General features: G+C 36.1%; 3 non-coding genes across 3 annotated transcripts; all 3 read right to left on the minus strand.

The window, feature by feature from the left end:
* Positions 1-6,912: 6,912 nt before the first annotated feature.
* LOC128665386 (small nucleolar RNA U13) lies at positions 6,913-7,009 on the minus strand. Its single transcript, XR_008403140.1, has one exon. It is a non-coding gene; the product is annotated as a small nucleolar RNA U13 (small nucleolar RNA).
* A 2,762-nt stretch (positions 7,010-9,771) lies between these two features.
* On the minus strand, positions 9,772-9,868 carry LOC128665407 (small nucleolar RNA U13). The gene has a single exon (XR_008403159.1). It is a non-coding gene; the product is annotated as a small nucleolar RNA U13 (small nucleolar RNA).
* A 6,544-nt stretch (positions 9,869-16,412) lies between these two features.
* LOC128665406 (small nucleolar RNA U13) lies at positions 16,413-16,509 on the minus strand. Its single transcript, XR_008403158.1, has one exon. It is a non-coding gene; the product is annotated as a small nucleolar RNA U13 (small nucleolar RNA).
* Positions 16,510-16,880: the final 371 nt, after the last annotated feature.

Consider the following 16,880-nt stretch of genomic DNA (forward strand, 5'->3'; position numbering starts at 1 on the left):
AAGTGATTTTGCGAACCTGTATCCTCCATGGGGGCATTTTCGGCTGTTGTATAGTGAGGATTATAGGCGTTTCTGCTCTCTTCCTTGTTTACAAACTCAGTGCATGGGTGCTTCTGTGTTCAGTTAACCCTTTAGTGACTGGGTTATAAAGTCTACATCGGAACAACGTTCCGATGTAAACAAATTGAAATTGCGAGATTTCAGTTATGGGATTGGGTCTGGGGGTGTCCCTATGACGCTAGGAACGCCCTCTAGAGCACGATCAAATCCTGCAAGCACAGATGGCTTCAGGACAGCCGTTGGCTATGACGTTGTATTACATCATAACAGCTTTAAAGCCCAGCGCCGTTGTGACGGAATACAATGGCATAACGGCGGCAAAAGGTTAAGGCAGGTTACCTAGAAAACAGAGGGGTATGCTTGACCTAATTGCTAGCCACCGCATTAGGCCTCTGTCATCTAATCCTGTGCTCTAGCGTCAGGAATGCAGCAAATACTGTGATATATAGCGCACTACTAAGTAGTACTATTGTATAAATGGCAAATGATTAATTATTACTTTAGAATGTCTCCAAAAATCAGCGGATTAACAGATGCTCGGCTATAGCTCTAGAGAAGTGTAACCATTCAGACTCTCGCTGTTTGGACACGCCCACCATTGTTTTTTATTTTTATGATCATTATTATTATTTTTTGCAGTACAGGAGCCCTCTGTTGGATATCATGCTTGTACATTTTCACGCTCTCCTGGAATCAGCAGCATTATGTTCAGGCTTAAGACAGTGAAAACCAGGAAGGTCCAAATAATTGTGCCCCTTTAGTGCTTATACAATAGCCACTTCTCTTGCGATACCATATAGGAAGTATCTATCGTTGAAGGACAGCCAAACAGCTAGGACGCTCTATGCCGTACTAACGGCATAGAACGTCCTAATGGCGGGAAGGGTTAAATAAACTTTTTACCTCTATGAATACTTTGTATTTAAGCCTCTGCAGGCTGCCCCCTTATAGCAGTTATTTTGACAGACCTCTATTTTAGCCAATTAGTGCTGACTCCTACACTGTCAGAAAAAAATGTGCAAAAATTGTACCTTTAGGGGTACAACAGCTTGTCACTTGGGCAGTACCCTCAAAGGTACACTTGCTGTACCCTTTAAAATGGGTACAAATTAGTACCCTTGCAGATTGTACCTTTCAAAGGCAAATATGTACCTTTGGTGACTAGATTGGACCTCACTCCTATGGTACCATATTGTACCCTTAAAAAAAATGGTGCAAATCTGGCCTTTTAAGAGTACTGCCCCAGTGACAAGCCCTGTGTATTCATGATGGCAAATTTGAACTCAGCACAGCATATTACAAATGCTGATCCATTCAATTTATCATATAACATACATATATGCATTTGATGTGTACTTTTTCAGACAGTATTACAATAGCCACACTGCTTCTTTGAAACAAAGTTTGTATACTTTATTGTAGTCATGTAACAATTCCAAAGACTGCTGCAGAACAACCTGAATAATCAAGGCTAAACAACCAGTTCCAAAATCAACTTCTCAATGTGTTATATATCACTCAGTACTAGACTCTAAAAACACCCCATTTAATTTAGGGTGACATGCCACATAAACCATAAATATATAGAAAATATATAGAAAACAACACAATAATAAAATATTCTTCTAACGAACAGAAGGGGGATTCGGGGGAGAGATAAACGATAAAACTCACAACCTTACATTGAATTGTCACTCTATGCAAAATATATGCAAATGAGTCTATTTCCCTAGTACACACTTTGGTGATGAACCTGCTACCAATAGATGGAGCTGTGTTACACATGTCAAGGAACATTCAACCAACAGATGGCGCTATGGCGTGTTACACAATGTCCATGTATGTGACTGGGGAACGGTTACAATTTTATTTTTTTAAAAACTGGTTCTTAAGCAGCTCTTGTTTATTTTTTAGAGTTTAAAACTAAATTTTTCCTTTGTAATTTTAATTAATACATTTGCTTTATGTTTAAGAGTTAACATCTTGATGCTCTAAATATAAACATTAAAATGTTAAGTGCTTGTTTGCCATTTAGAACCAGCAACACAGTATCATTGAATATATGGGTTATTAAAGGGACAGTCTAGTCAAAATTAAACTTTCATGACTCAGATAGGGCATGAAAATTTAAACAACTTTCCAATTGACTTTTATCTCTAAATTTGCTTTGTTCCCTTTGTGGCATTTTTGAAAAGCTAAACCTAGGTAGGCTCAAACTGATTTCTAAATCTTTGAAAACTGCCTCTTAGCTCAGAGCATTTTGAAAGTTTTTCACAGTTAGACAGTACTAGTTCATGTGTGTCATATAGATAAAAAAAATATGCTCACTCCCATGTAGTTATTTAGAAGTCTGCACTGATTGGCTAAACTGCATGCCTGTCAAAAGCACTGAGATAAGGGGGCAGTCTGCACAGGCTTAGATACAAGGTAATCACAGAGGTATAAAGTATATTAATATAACTGTGTTGGTTATGCAAAACTGGGGGATGGGTAATAAAGGGATTATCCATCTTTTAAAACAATAACAATTCTGGTGTAGACTGTCCCTTTAAGTATTTTTTTTGCTTTGCCCACTTCTGGCATATTACCAACAACAATTGAACATAATTATTTTGCTGTACAACATGTATGTTGCATTCATTTTGGGTGACTGATAGTTATGTGAATATGAATAACTGAGCTGTACAAATGATATGGACTTGCAGGGGTTGGCAGCCTTGAACCACCCATCCCCCTCAACCTTTTAGTCACATAAATGATTTTACCTTTTTGAAGGGATTAAATGGTACAGGCATGGACCCTTTGACAGTTGGAAACATATTTGTACCTTATTTACCGCTAAATGGTACATATTAGTTCCTTAAGGTGTAATTATGATCCACTGAGGGTACAACCACAGCAGTTGTACCCTAAGTGTTCACAAACGGACCCCAACCGTACCCTTTTTTCTGACAGTGTAGGTAAGTCCACAGGATTGGATTTTTGCCAATATTTTTTTATAAATATTTTTATGGCAGGTCATAATATCTCACAGATGAAGTTTAAGACTAAAACAGGTTAAATAATCCTAGAAGATTTTCAGACAGAGAATTATTATTAAAAAAGGAGGGATTTCATCATGCAAAAGAAAGAGCACTATTGATACATATAAAAAAAAGTTTTGTTTTTTTAAAGGGATACTAAACCCAATTTTTTTCTTTCAGGGTTCAGATAGAGCAGGTAATTTTAAGCAACTTTCTAATTTACTCCTATTATCAATTTTTCTTTGTTCTCTTGGTATTTTTATTTGAAAATGCAGGAATGTATGTTAAGGAGCCAGCCCATGTTTGGTTCAGCACCTCGGTGGAGCTTGCGGATTGGTTTGCTACATTTAGCCACCAATCAGGAAGCACTACCCAGGGTGCTGAGCCAAAAATGAGCCGGCTCTTAAAGGGACAGTAAACACCAGAATTTTTGTTGTTTAAAAAGGTAGCTAATCCGTTTATTTACCCATTCCCCAATTTTGCATACCCAACACAGTTATAATAATATACTTTTTACCTCTGTGATTACTGAAATAAGGGAGCAGTTTGCAGATCATAGATACAAGTCTATGCCTCTGCAAACTGCCCCCTTATTTCAGTTCCTTTGACAGACATGCATTTTTAGCCAATCAGTGCTGACTCCTAGGAGCTTCACGTGCCTGTGCTTAATGTTATCTATATGAAACACATGAACTAACGCCTTCTAGTGGTGAAAAACTGTCAAAATGCTTTCCGATTAGAGGCAGTCTTCAAGGTCTAAAAAATTAGCACATGAACCTCCAAGATTTAGCTTTCAACTAAGAATACCAAGAGAACAAAGCAAAATTGATAATAAAAGTAAATTGGAAAGTTGTTTAAAAATTACATGCCCTATTTAAATCATGAAAGATTTAACTTTACTGTCCCTTTAAGCTTACATTCCTGCTTTTTCAAATAAAGATAGCAAGAGAACAAAGCAAATATGATAGTAGGAGTAAATTAGAAAGCTGCTTAAAATTGCATGCTCTATCTGAATCATGAAAGAAAAAAAACAAAAAACGGGTTTAGTATCCCTTTAATAATTTTTATTTTAGAGCGTTTTTTGAAACAAAATGAGTTTACAAGTCATTGCTTAGTTATATAATGGTTTGCATTAAAAGTTACATAATGATCCAGAACAGGAATAAACCAATGTCATAACTGTCCCACGTAAAGAAGCATAGTAACTAAGGACCTTGTAACCAGGTCCAATGTCCACAGTAATAGTACAGCTCTTCTTAAAGGGACATAATACTCATATTTTAAATCACTTGAAACTGATGCAGTATAACTGTAAAAAGCTGGCAGGAAAATATCACCTGAGCATCTCTATGTAAAAAAAAGAAGATATTTTACCTCACAATTTCCTCAGCTAAAAAGAGTAAGTTCTGGGTAAAAAGTTATACTTCAGCTGCTGTCCAGCTGCAGGAAAAATAAAAAAAAACTGAAGAAATGAACTGCAGCCAATCAGCATCAACACTGCTGAGGTCATGAACTCTTTTACTGTGATCTCATGAGATTTGACTTAAAGGGACACTGAACCCAATTTTTTTCTTTTGTGATTCAGATAGAGCATGCAATTTTAAGCAACTTTATAATTTACTCCTATTATCAATTGTTCTTCATTCACTTGCTATCTTTATTTGAAAAAGAAGGCATCTAAGCTTCTTTTTTGGATCAGAACTCTGGACAGCACTTTTTTATTGGTGGATGAATTTATCCACCAATCAGCAAGAATAACCCAGGTTATTCACCAAAAATGGGCTGGCATCTAAACTTACGTTCTTGCATTTCAAATAAAGATACCAAGACGATAAAGAAAATTTGATAATAGGAATAAATTAGAAAGTTGCTTAAAATTGCATGCTCTATCTGAATCACGGAAGAAGAAAATTTGGGTTCAGTGTCCCTTTAACTCTCCTGAGATTTCATAGTAAACTTCCTTAAACTGAATAGGAAAATTACAGGCGTGTGCACAAGGCTCATTCCCTTGCCTGTCCCAGGACTGATTTGCTGCTTAAAGTTCTTTGCAATGGGGTTTGAATACTTAGGAGATTTTGTGGTAAAATATCTTCCTCTTTTACATAGAGATGTTCAGGTGATATTTTTAGACATCCCAACCTGCAAAAACTCATTTCAGGGAGGTGGCTTCACCCGCTACTATTGAACCCAAAAAGTAAATCAACTTCTTCTGGAATTTATTGGTAATTTTACCCAAAATGCATTTGGCAATACAAATCATAATAAAGTCTGATCTGAAATATTGAGTGGACAGTGCACTTAAAGGCACATTAAACCCATTTTTTAATTTCATGATTCAGCTAGAACATGCAATTTTAAACAACTTTCTAATTTACTTCTATTATCTAATTTGCTTCATTCTCTTGATATTCTTTGCTGAAAAGCATATCTAGATAGGCTCAGAAGCTGCGGATTGGTGGCTGCACATAGATGCCTCATATGATTGGATCACCCATGTGCATTGCTATTTCTTAAACAAAGAATAGCTAAAGAACCAAGTAAATTAGATAATAGAAGTAAATTGGGATGTTGTTTAAAATTGTATTCTCGATCCAAATAATGAAAGAAAGAAAATTAGGTTTAATGTCCCTTTAAGAGCAGCCTCTGTTGGATATCACACTTCTACATTTTCACGCTTTACTGAAGACATGGAATCAGCAGCATTATGTGCAGGCTAAAGAGAGTAAAATCAGGAAGGTCCAAATAATTGTATGAACACAATGTGCACCCACTGCTCTAGTTTATAGAGAGGTAGTAAAAGTCTATTTATAGAAAAGCTAATTTTTATATATTTAGCTTTAATGATAGATAGATAGATAGATAGATAGATAGATAGATAGATAGAATATAGATCGATAGATAGATAGATAGATACTAGTAGTTTGAATTCAAAAATAAAATAGGTTTCTTTGTGCTTTTCTAAGAAATATCTAACCACAAATGCAGCTGTTTTCTTTTCCCTCCAATAATTTTTTTAAGTTATTTTGTTACACCAAATGTTCTATAAAACTAGTAGCTAATACAATAAATCACATTATTTAAATTCCTTCATTATCTATTCCCCAGTTTTGCTTAACCAACACGGTTATAATAATATACTTTTTACCTCTGTGATTACCTTGTATCTTAGCCTTTGCAAAAAGCCACCTTTATTTGAGTACTTTTGTCAGACTTGCATTTTAGCCAATTAGTGCCCTCTCATAAGTAACTCCACAGGTACGAGCACAGTATTATCTCTATGGCACGGACAAACTAAAACCCCCTAGCTGTGAAAAAAAATATGAGGCGGTCTTCAAGGGTTTAGAAAATAATTTATGAGCCTAACTAGGTTTAGCTTTCAACAAAGAATATTAAGAGAACAAAGTAAATTTGATGATAAGCGTAAATTGGAAAGATGTTTAAAAATGCATAACCAATCTGAATCATGAACGTTTAATTTTGACAAAACTGTCCCTTTAAGAGTTCAAAGTGACACTGGAAAACCAAGTCACTTTCATGTGCAATGCAGAGTAGGTATTACACTTGATCTTACTTACATCACACTAAGCAGGGAGTCAACTTCTGGTCTCCCCTATGACACTTAAGAAGGGCTTTGGAGAGCACAAGCATGGGAGAACCTCAGGATCCCCTTCATACCCAGCCCTCCCCAACCAAGGACTCACACAATCTGCTTAAAAGGATTTTGGGTGACCTTGGAAAACCACAACACCAGATCTTCACTTCTACTCCTTTAGACTACTAAGCCTTTATTTCTGTTTGCTAACTGAAAACCAGTTGACTTCTAGTTCTAAATCAGAAGGGTATTGTGTCAGGTCGTAACATAAGGGAAGACACATTTCATGCAACTGCATGACCACCCACTCATCCTGTGTAAGAACCAGAAGGATCAAATTGTTTTCTTGCAAAACAATTAACCAACCTAATGCATTTCTGTTTAAAGTAATGGTGATTATCATTATTATTATTTTGCTACCAAACCTTATTGTTTCCATCGTTCAAATGATATTTTCTTACATTGTTATAATTTCCCCAAATACATTTTAACAAATTGTTGTGTTACAAATAAAATTTACAGAGAGAGGTGCACTCACAGGAACGAACAACTGGCTCAATACCATTGTAAGCCTGTTCTATGGCGATTTACCACCCAGGTGGAGCTTTTTAGCCCAGTAATGCTTTTCACAGAGTAGAACTTTCCTGTAGTAAATCAGTCTGATCCCGCCTATTTCTCTATGGGAAAAAGGGGCAACCAGACGTGGACTCCTTGCTCAGTGTGCTTAGAGGAATATGGCTACACTTCACTGACGAGGCCCAATAAAGGCCGAAACAATTGTCTGGGGTTGCTGTGTTCCTTGTTCAGAGAGGAATTGCCTGGTATTTCGGCGCTCGACTGACCGTCATAGGTGGGATCAAACTGATATACTACAGGAAAGTTCTACTCTGTGAAAGGCATTACTGGGCTAAAAAGCTGCACCCAGGTGGTAATTTGCCATAGAACAGGCTAACAATGGTATTGAGCACTTGTTCGTTCCTGTGAGTGCACTTCTTTCTGTACAAATTATATTTACTATGCTAATATATACACCAATTTTTACAAATCCACATGCAATATTTTTAAATGGTTAAAATTTAAAGGGACATTAAACTCTTAAAATGTATATCATGCATTTGAGAGAGCACTTTTCAAAAATCTTAACAATATTTTTTTGTTGTTGTTTTAATAATTCTGTCTTTATTGTATGTTCAACAGTGAAGAACAAAAAATAACAACTTGCAGGTGGATTTGTAAAAATAGGTGTTTATATTAGCATCGTAAATTTTATTTGTAACAAGACAATTTGTTAAAATGTATTTTGGGAAATTATAACAATATAACAAAAAATAATATGAACAGTGGAAACAATAAGGTTTTGGTAGCAAAATAATAATAATGATAATAATAATCACCATTACTTTAAAAAGAATGACATTAGATTGGGTAATTGCTTTGCAAGAAAACATGTTATTCCTAACATGCGCCAAATTACAAATATTTATTTAGAAGTGATAACTGCTATATTATTATATTCTCAAAAGAAGGGAGACATAATTTACATTTTTTTTAAATTATATATATATATATATTTACATCTTCAATTCTTCTTATTGATTGAGCTTTGGGAGATAATATCTGCATGTTTTTTTACCTTAAAGGGACACTGAACCCAATTTTTTTTCTTTTGTAGTTCATGCAACTTTCTAATATATTCCTATTATCAATTTTCCTTTGTTCTATTGTTATCTTTATTTGAAAAATCATGCATCTAAGCTTTTGTTTGGTTCAGAACTCTGGACTTTTTTTATTGGTGGATGAATGTATCCACCAATCAGCAAGAACAACCCAGGTTGTTAACCAAAAATGGGCCAGCATCTAAACTTACATTTTTGCATTTCAAATAAATATACCTAGCGAATGAAGAAAATTTGATAAAAGGAGTAAATTAGAAAGTTGCTTAAAATTTCATGCTCTTTCTGATCCACCAAAAATTTGGGTTTAGTGTTCCTTTAACTTAATTCCAGTTGACTTCTAGTTCTAAATCAGAAAGGTATTGCGTCAGATCACAACATAAGGGAAGACACATTTCATGCAACTGCACAACCACTCATCCTATGCAAGAACAAAAAGAATCAAATTGTTTTCTTGCAAGATAATTACCCAAACTAATGCATTTCTGTTTAAAGTAATGGTGATGATTATTATTATTATTATTATTATTATTATTATTATTATTATTATTATTATTATGCTACCAAAACCGTATTGTTTTCCCTGTTCAAATTATATTTTTAACATTGTTATAATTTCCACAAATATACTTTAAAAATATAAAAAATATACTAAAAATATACTGAAAAATTGTGTTACAAATAATATTTAGTATGCTAATATATATACACCCATTTTTACCAATCAACCTGCAATACTTTTGAATGGTTAAAAGTTAATGGGACATTTACTCTTAAAATGTATATCATGCATTTGACAGAGCACTTTTCAAACATCTTAACAATATTTTTTGTTGTTTTAACCCTTTCATGACCGGGTTAAAAAGTCTACATCGTGCAAAAGATTGCAAGATTTCAATTATGGGATTGGGTCTGGGGGGTGACCCTAAGACGCTAGGAACGCCCTTCAGACCGCGATCAAATCCTGCAAGCCTAGTAGGCTTCAGGACAGCCGTTTGCAATGACGTTGTATTCCGTCATAACAGCTTTAAAGCCCAGTGCCGTTGTGACGGAATACAACGGCATAACGGCATTAAAAGGTTAATAATTCTTTATTTATTGTCTGTGCAACAGTGAAGAACAAAAAATATCTTAGCTAGACACACTGAGCAGATAGTCGTTCTGGGTCTCCCCTATGACACTTAGGTAGACCCCAAAGGTCGACCATCAACGTGAGCTTTGGATGGCACAAGCACAGGAGAATCTCAGGGTCCCCTTCAAGCAAGAATACACAGCCCTCCCCCAACCAAGGCCTCCCACACCCTACTAGAAAACCCCTACAATACCAGGTCTCCCCTACTAACAATATGGTATAGTCTAGATCTTAGACTATTTAGCTTTTAATTCTGTTTATTAACTTAATTCCAGTTGACTTCTAGTTCTAAATCAGAAGGGTATTGTGTCCGGTCGTAACATAAGGGAAACCACATTTCATGTAACTGCATGACCACCCACTCATCCTGTGTAAGAACCAGAAGGATCAAATTGTTTCCTTGCAAAACAATTACCCAACCTAATGCATTTCTGTTTAAAGTAATGGTGATTATTATTATTATTAATATTATGCTACCAAAACCGTATTGTTTTTACTGTTCAAATTAGATTTCTTAACATTGTTATAATTTCCGCAAATATATTTTTAAAAATTGGGTTACAAATAATATTTACTATGCTAATATATATACACCCATTTTTACCAATCAACCTGCAATACTTTTGAATGGTTAAAAGCTAATGGGACATTTAACTCTTAAAATGTATATCATTCATTTGACAGAGCACTTTTCAAACATCTTAACTTTTAATGCCGTTGTATTCCGTCACAACGGCACTGGGCTTTAACACCGTTATGACGGAATACAATGTCATCATAAACGACTGTCCTGAAGGCTTGCAGGATTTGATTGCGGTCTGGAGGGTGTTCCTAGCAACTTAGGGACGCCCCCCAGACCCGATCCCATAATTGAAATCTTGCGATCTTTTGCATGATCGCGTGATTTCAATTTGTCTACTTTGGACGCTGTTCCGATGTAGACTTTTTAACCCGGTCATGAAAGGGTTAACAATAATTTTTGTCGTTTTAACCCTTTCATGACAGGGTTATAAAGTCTACATCGGAACAAAGTAGAAATTGAAATCACACGATCGTGCAAATGATCGCAAGATTTCAATTATGGGATTGGGTCTGGGGGGCATCCCTATGACGCTAGAAACGCCCTCCAGACCACAATCAAATCCTGCAAGCCTAGTAGGCTTCAGGACAGCCATTTGCGATGATGTTGTATTCAGTCATAACGACTTTAAAGCCCAGTGCCGTTGTGACGGAATACAACGGCATTAAAAGGTTAATAATTCTTTATTTATTGTCTGTGCAACAGTGAAGAACAAAAAATAACAACTCATTCATCATGTGGCTAATAGTACAAAGTTACTCCAATTTAATCCCTAACAAGTTATAACTACAAGCAGGACCAAATATTAAATATTTACTTAAAAGCAATAAATACTTTAGAGATAATATTAAGGTGTTTTTTATTAAGAACAGCTATGGGTCCAAATGTTGCTCTAATTCTGCCAATATTTTTTTTATAAATATTTTTATGGCAGGCATCTCACAGATTACGTTTCAGACTAAACAGGTTAAATGAACCTAAAATAGTTTCAGACAGAGAATTTTTATTAAAAAGTAGGTATTTATTTTATTTGAGCGAGCCAGTTCATTGAACCCGAAAGTCTCAGTGTTGTGTCGGCTGGCGGTACTTTTGGTAAGCTCCAGGACCATGAGACGCCATACAATTTATTGGGGACATCAATTTGCAAAATGTGTTCATCACAAAAGCGGTGTTGTTAGATGGGTAGCGTGTCATCGCAATGCTCGTGGCTGTCTGGACCCCCCCCCAAGCATCCATAAAGTCACATCCAGCATCAGTGTCTTTCCCAAATGAATAGACATAGACATGCTATCGGTGTCTGTCCCAAATGAATAGACATAGACATGCTATCGGTGTCAGTCCCAAATGAATAGACATAGACATGCTATCGGTGTCTGTCCCAAATGAATAGACATAGACATGCTATCGGTGTCTGTCCCAAATGAATAGACATAGACATGCTATCGGTGTCTGTCCCAAATGAACAGACATAGACATGCTATCGGTGTCTGTCCCAAATGAATAGACATAGACATGCTATCGGTGTCTGTCCCAAATGAATAGACATAGACATGCTATCGGTGTCTGTCCCAAATGAATAGACATAGACATGGTATCGGTGTCTGTCCCAAATGAATAGATATAGACATGGTATCGGTGTCTGTCCCAAATGAATAGACATAGACATGCTATCGGTGTCTGTCCCGTCTGCAGAGACATATTTGATACTTCGGTGCGTTCCAAGATTGATAATTTTGTAAAAGATGAACGCTGCTCACTGGTGCAGGGATGTATGAAAGTGGAGCTTGCAGTGTTAGTAGATGAGTTGCATAAACTTGTTGAGGGTCCCATTGTAGAGTAACATTCTATAGGCAGAAAGATTGCGTTATTCAGTTGTTTAGGCCTCCCTTGTTGGTTACTTGTTGCAGCTGCACACATAGCTGTATTGACCCCATTCTAGGAATTTGCATCAGAGCTCCATCAGGTGTTGTATGTATTATGCATCTTGCACAATAGTAACTCAGCTTATAGTAACTCAGCAAATCAGAATGAATATATTTTCTTCCCCCATTTAGAGATATACTGTATATATAAATTCATACATACATACACATACACTACAATGGGGCTCTATCAAGTATTTTTAGCATGAGTCTCTCAAAGTTCTTCAGATGTTGGCTGCAGTGATTTTGCAAACCTGTATCCCCCATGGGGGCATTTTCAGCTGTTGTATTGTGAGGATTATAGACGTTTCTGCTCTCTTCCTTGTTTACAAACTCAGTGCATGGGTGCTTCAGTGTTCAGTTAAGGCAGGTTACCTAGGGGTACAGAGGGGGTGCTTTACCTAATTGTTATCCGCCGCCTTAGGCCTCTTCTTTAGTAATCACTGGAATTTATCAGTGATTTTACCCAAAATGCATTTGGCAAAACATATAATGAAGTTTGATCTGGAATATTGAGTGGACAGTGCATTTAAAGAGCGCCCTCTGTTGGATATCATGCTGGTACATTTTCACGTTCTCCTGGAATCAGCAGCATTATGTGCAGGCTAAAGACAGTGCAAATCAGGAAGGTCCAAATAATTGTATAAGTACAATGTGCACCTCTAATTCTTATACAACACCTACTTCTCTAGTTTATAGAGAAGTAGTAAAAAACTATTTAGAAAGAAGATTTTTTTTTATGTATTTAGCTTTAATGATAGATAGATACTAGTAATTTGAATACATACAGAAATAAAATCTGGGAAAAGATTACAAATCAGAGGGCACCTCCTAGCATAACACTGTGATGGCAAACAGCTAAAAGGATATCTTGTGCTGCTAATGTACTCACAGGAGTGGCAGCGCCCTATTGTGCTAAGTGTGGCGTACTGGGATCTCTCAGTGTCCCAGCTCACTGATACCGCTCCTGGGATCAAGAGTAAACCAACTCCCGGTGATGGCTCCAGATAGGCTCTAAAAAGCTCAGGCTTCCAATATGTTCAAAAATGATTTATTAAAATCAAATATTAAAAACTCAGGGTGCAAACACTCACCCAAAGGGAATATACAGAATTAAAATACAGATTGCAACACGTTTCTCAGTTGTGCTTGCTGTTTCATCAGGCATCTCAGGATATGGGTGAGTGTTTGCACCCTGAGTTTTTAATATTTAATTTGAATTAATCGATTTTGAACATATTGGAAGCCTGGGCTTTTTTGAGCCAATCTGGAGCCATCACCGTGAGTTGGTGTACTCTTGATCCCAGTACGCCACATTTATCACAATAGGGTGCTGCCACTCTTATGAGTATATTAGCAACACAAGATATATTTTTTAGCTCTTTGCCATCACAGTGTTATGCTAGGAGGCGCCCTCTGATTTGTGATCTGTTCACAGATTTTCAATTTTGGATACTTTTGGACCTATAGAGGAGCAGCCTGGATCCAAGATCTTACAATTCCCCCCTCTTTTTTGGGGGGTCCCTATCACCTTGGATGGTCCTATTTTTGGATTCAGATAAGACTTTATTTATGATGTCCTATGATTTATGTTTTACCAATGTTCACTTTTGTATTCTGTTTTGATGTGCCATTGATTTGATTGGTTGTATCATTACCTGTTTTCTTTTTATCTGCACCCCCTAGAGTTAAACACGCTAGTGTCATCAGCAGTAAGTTTGCAAAAATAACATGTTTCTTTGTGTTTTCTAAGAAATATCTAGCTACAAATGCAGTTGTTTTCTTTCTCCTCCAATTATTTTATAATGTTTGTTTTTACACCAAATGTTCTAGAATCCTAGTAGTTAAAGGGAAACTGAACCCAATTTTTTTCTTTTGTGATTCAGATAGAGCATGCAAGTTTAAGCAACTTTCAATTTACTCCGATTATCTATTTTTCTTTGTTCTCTTGCTATCTTTATTAGAAAAAGAAATTACAGGACTCTGGACAGCACTTCTTTATTGATGGATGAATTTATCCACCAATCAGCAAGAACAACCCAGGTCATCATCTAAACTTATATTCTTTTGCATTTCAGATAAAGATACCAAGATAATGAAGAACTGATCTGGAATATTGAGTGGACAGTACACTTAAGAGCGCCCTCTGTTGGATATCACGCTCTCCTGGAATCAGCAGCATTATGTGCAAGCTAAAGACAGTGCAAACCCCGATGGTCCAAACAATTGTATGAGCACAATGTGCCCCTTTAGTTCTTATACAACAGCAACTTCTCTTTTTTATGTATTTAGCTTTAACGATAGATAGATACAAGTAGTTTGAATACAAACAAGCGTGGGACAAGGAGCAGATAAGACTAGACCAGCCCACCAGTGAATGTATATATTGTCTTCCCCCATTTACACCAAAATATATTTATTTATACTACATACACTAGAATTTACCAAAACTTGAGTTGAGAATTACTGCTATATGCAATACAGAAAACGTACTGCACTTGATCATATTAACAGCTGATTTCTCCCATAATACTTAGGGAGACCCCACTGGCAACCACCACAAACTCATGAAAGCATGAGCACACACAAAAGAGACCCTCAGGTGTCTTTTCACACAAGAATACTTTGTGCTCCTAAACCCTGCTAGAAAGGATTCCAAATGATACTGGAAAACCACTGCAAAATCAAGTCTCCCCTACTACTCCCATGTGCAATGCAGAATAAGTAAACCTTTTTTTTTTCTTATTTATCTATTTTTTTTTCTTTTCTCTTGAGATACAACAGGCAGGGACTCCACATCTGCTTTTCCCCATAAAACTTAGGGAGACCCTAAAGGGGTCTGGAGGGCGCAAACACATGCAAGGGAAAACCTCAGGACCCCCCCCCCCAAGCAAGAAAGCAAAGTCCTCCCCGACCAATGCCTCCCACACCTTGCTAATAAAGGGACAGTCAACTCCTGAAATTTATTGTTTAAAAAGATATATAATCCCTTCATTAACCATTCTATTATTATATTATATATATTATATTCTAACTATTTTTTGCATAACAAACACAGTTATATTCCTGCCAGGACTCATTTGTCTTTTTAATGATATAGACAGACAAATAACTAGGTCGCTCCATGCCGTACTAACGGCGCTAAAGCCCAGCACGGTATGGAACATCCTAATGTCGGGAAGGGGTTAATAAACTTTTTACCTCTGTAAATACTTTGTATCTAAACCTCTGCAGGCAGCCCCCTTATAGCAGTTCTTTTGACAGACTTCCATTTTAGTCAATTAGTGTTGACTCCTAGGTAAATCCACAGGAGTGAGTACAAATTAATCTATTTGTGCTCACTCCTGTGGATTTACCTAGCAGTCAGCACTAATTGGCTAAAATGGAAGTCTGTTCTTTAACTGTTATAAGGGGGCTGCCTGCAGAGGTTTAGATACAAAGTATTCACAGAGGTAAATAGATGAATATGACACGCATGAACTAGCGCTGTCTAGCTGTAAACAACTGTCAAAATGCCCTGAGATAAGAGGCGGTCTTCAAGGGCTTATACATTTGCATATAAGCCTACCTAGATTTAGCTTCAACAAAGAATACCAAGAAAACAAAGCAAATTTGATAATATAAGTAAATTAGAAAGTTTTTTAAAAATGTATGCCCTATCTAAATCATGAAAATTTTATTTTGAATCAGAAAGTTATTGTATCAGATCATAACATAAGGAAAAACACATTTCATGCAACTGCATGACTATATCATTCTGTATAAGTAACAGAAAAATTAATTTGTTTGCTTGCAAAACAATTACCCAACCTAATGCATTTCTGTTTAAAGTTATGGTGATTATTATTATTTTGCTACTAAAACCGTATTGTTTTCCCTGTTCAAATTATATTTTTAAACATTGTAATAATTTTCCCAAATAATATTTACTATGCTAATATATACACCATTTTTTACCAATCAACTTGCAATACTTTTTAATGGTTAAAATTTAATGGGACATTTAACTCTTAAAATGTATATCATGCATTTGACTGAACAGTTTTCAAACATCTTAACAACTTTTTTTTTTTTTTTTTTTTTTTAATTCTTTATTTATTGTCTGTGCAACGGTGAAGAACAAAAAATATCTTAGCTAGACACATTAGGCAGATAGTCGTTCTGGTCTCCCCTATGACACTTAGGTCGACCACCAACGTGAGCTTTGGATGGCACAAGCACAGAAGAATCTCAGAATCCCCTTCAAGCAAGAATACACAGCCGTCCCCAACCAAGGCCTCCCACACACTGCTAGAAAAAATTCAGAGTGACACTAGAAAACCCCTACAATACCTGGCTCCCCTTACTAGGAATATGGTATAGTCTAGATTTTAGACTGTTAAGCTTTTATTTCTGTTTATTAACTTAATTCCAGTTGACTTCTAGTTCTAAATCAGAAGGGTATTGTGTCCGGTTGTAACATAAGGGAAGACACATTTCATGCAACTGCCTGACCACCCACTCATCCTGTGTAAGAACCAGAAGGATCAAATTGTTTTCTTGCAAAACAATTACCCAACCTAATGCATTTCTGTTTAAAGTAATGGTGATTATTATTATTATTATTATTATTATGCTACTAAAACCGTATTGATTTCACTGTTCAAATTACATTTTTTAACATTGTAATAATTTCCACAAATATATTTTTAAAAATTGGGTTACAAATAATATTTACTATGCTAATATATATATACACCAATTTTTACCAATCATCCTGCATTACTTTTGAATGGTTAAAAGTCAATGGGACATTTAACTCTTAAAATGTATATCATGCATTTGACAGAGCACTTTTCAAACATCTTAACCTTTTAATGCTGTTATGCCGTTGTATTCCGTCACAATGGCACTGGGCT

This window comes from Bombina bombina, chromosome 6 (assembly GCF_027579735.1).
Source record: "Bombina bombina isolate aBomBom1 chromosome 6, aBomBom1.pri, whole genome shotgun sequence".
NCBI lineage: Eukaryota > Metazoa > Chordata > Amphibia > Anura > Bombinatoridae > Bombina > Bombina bombina.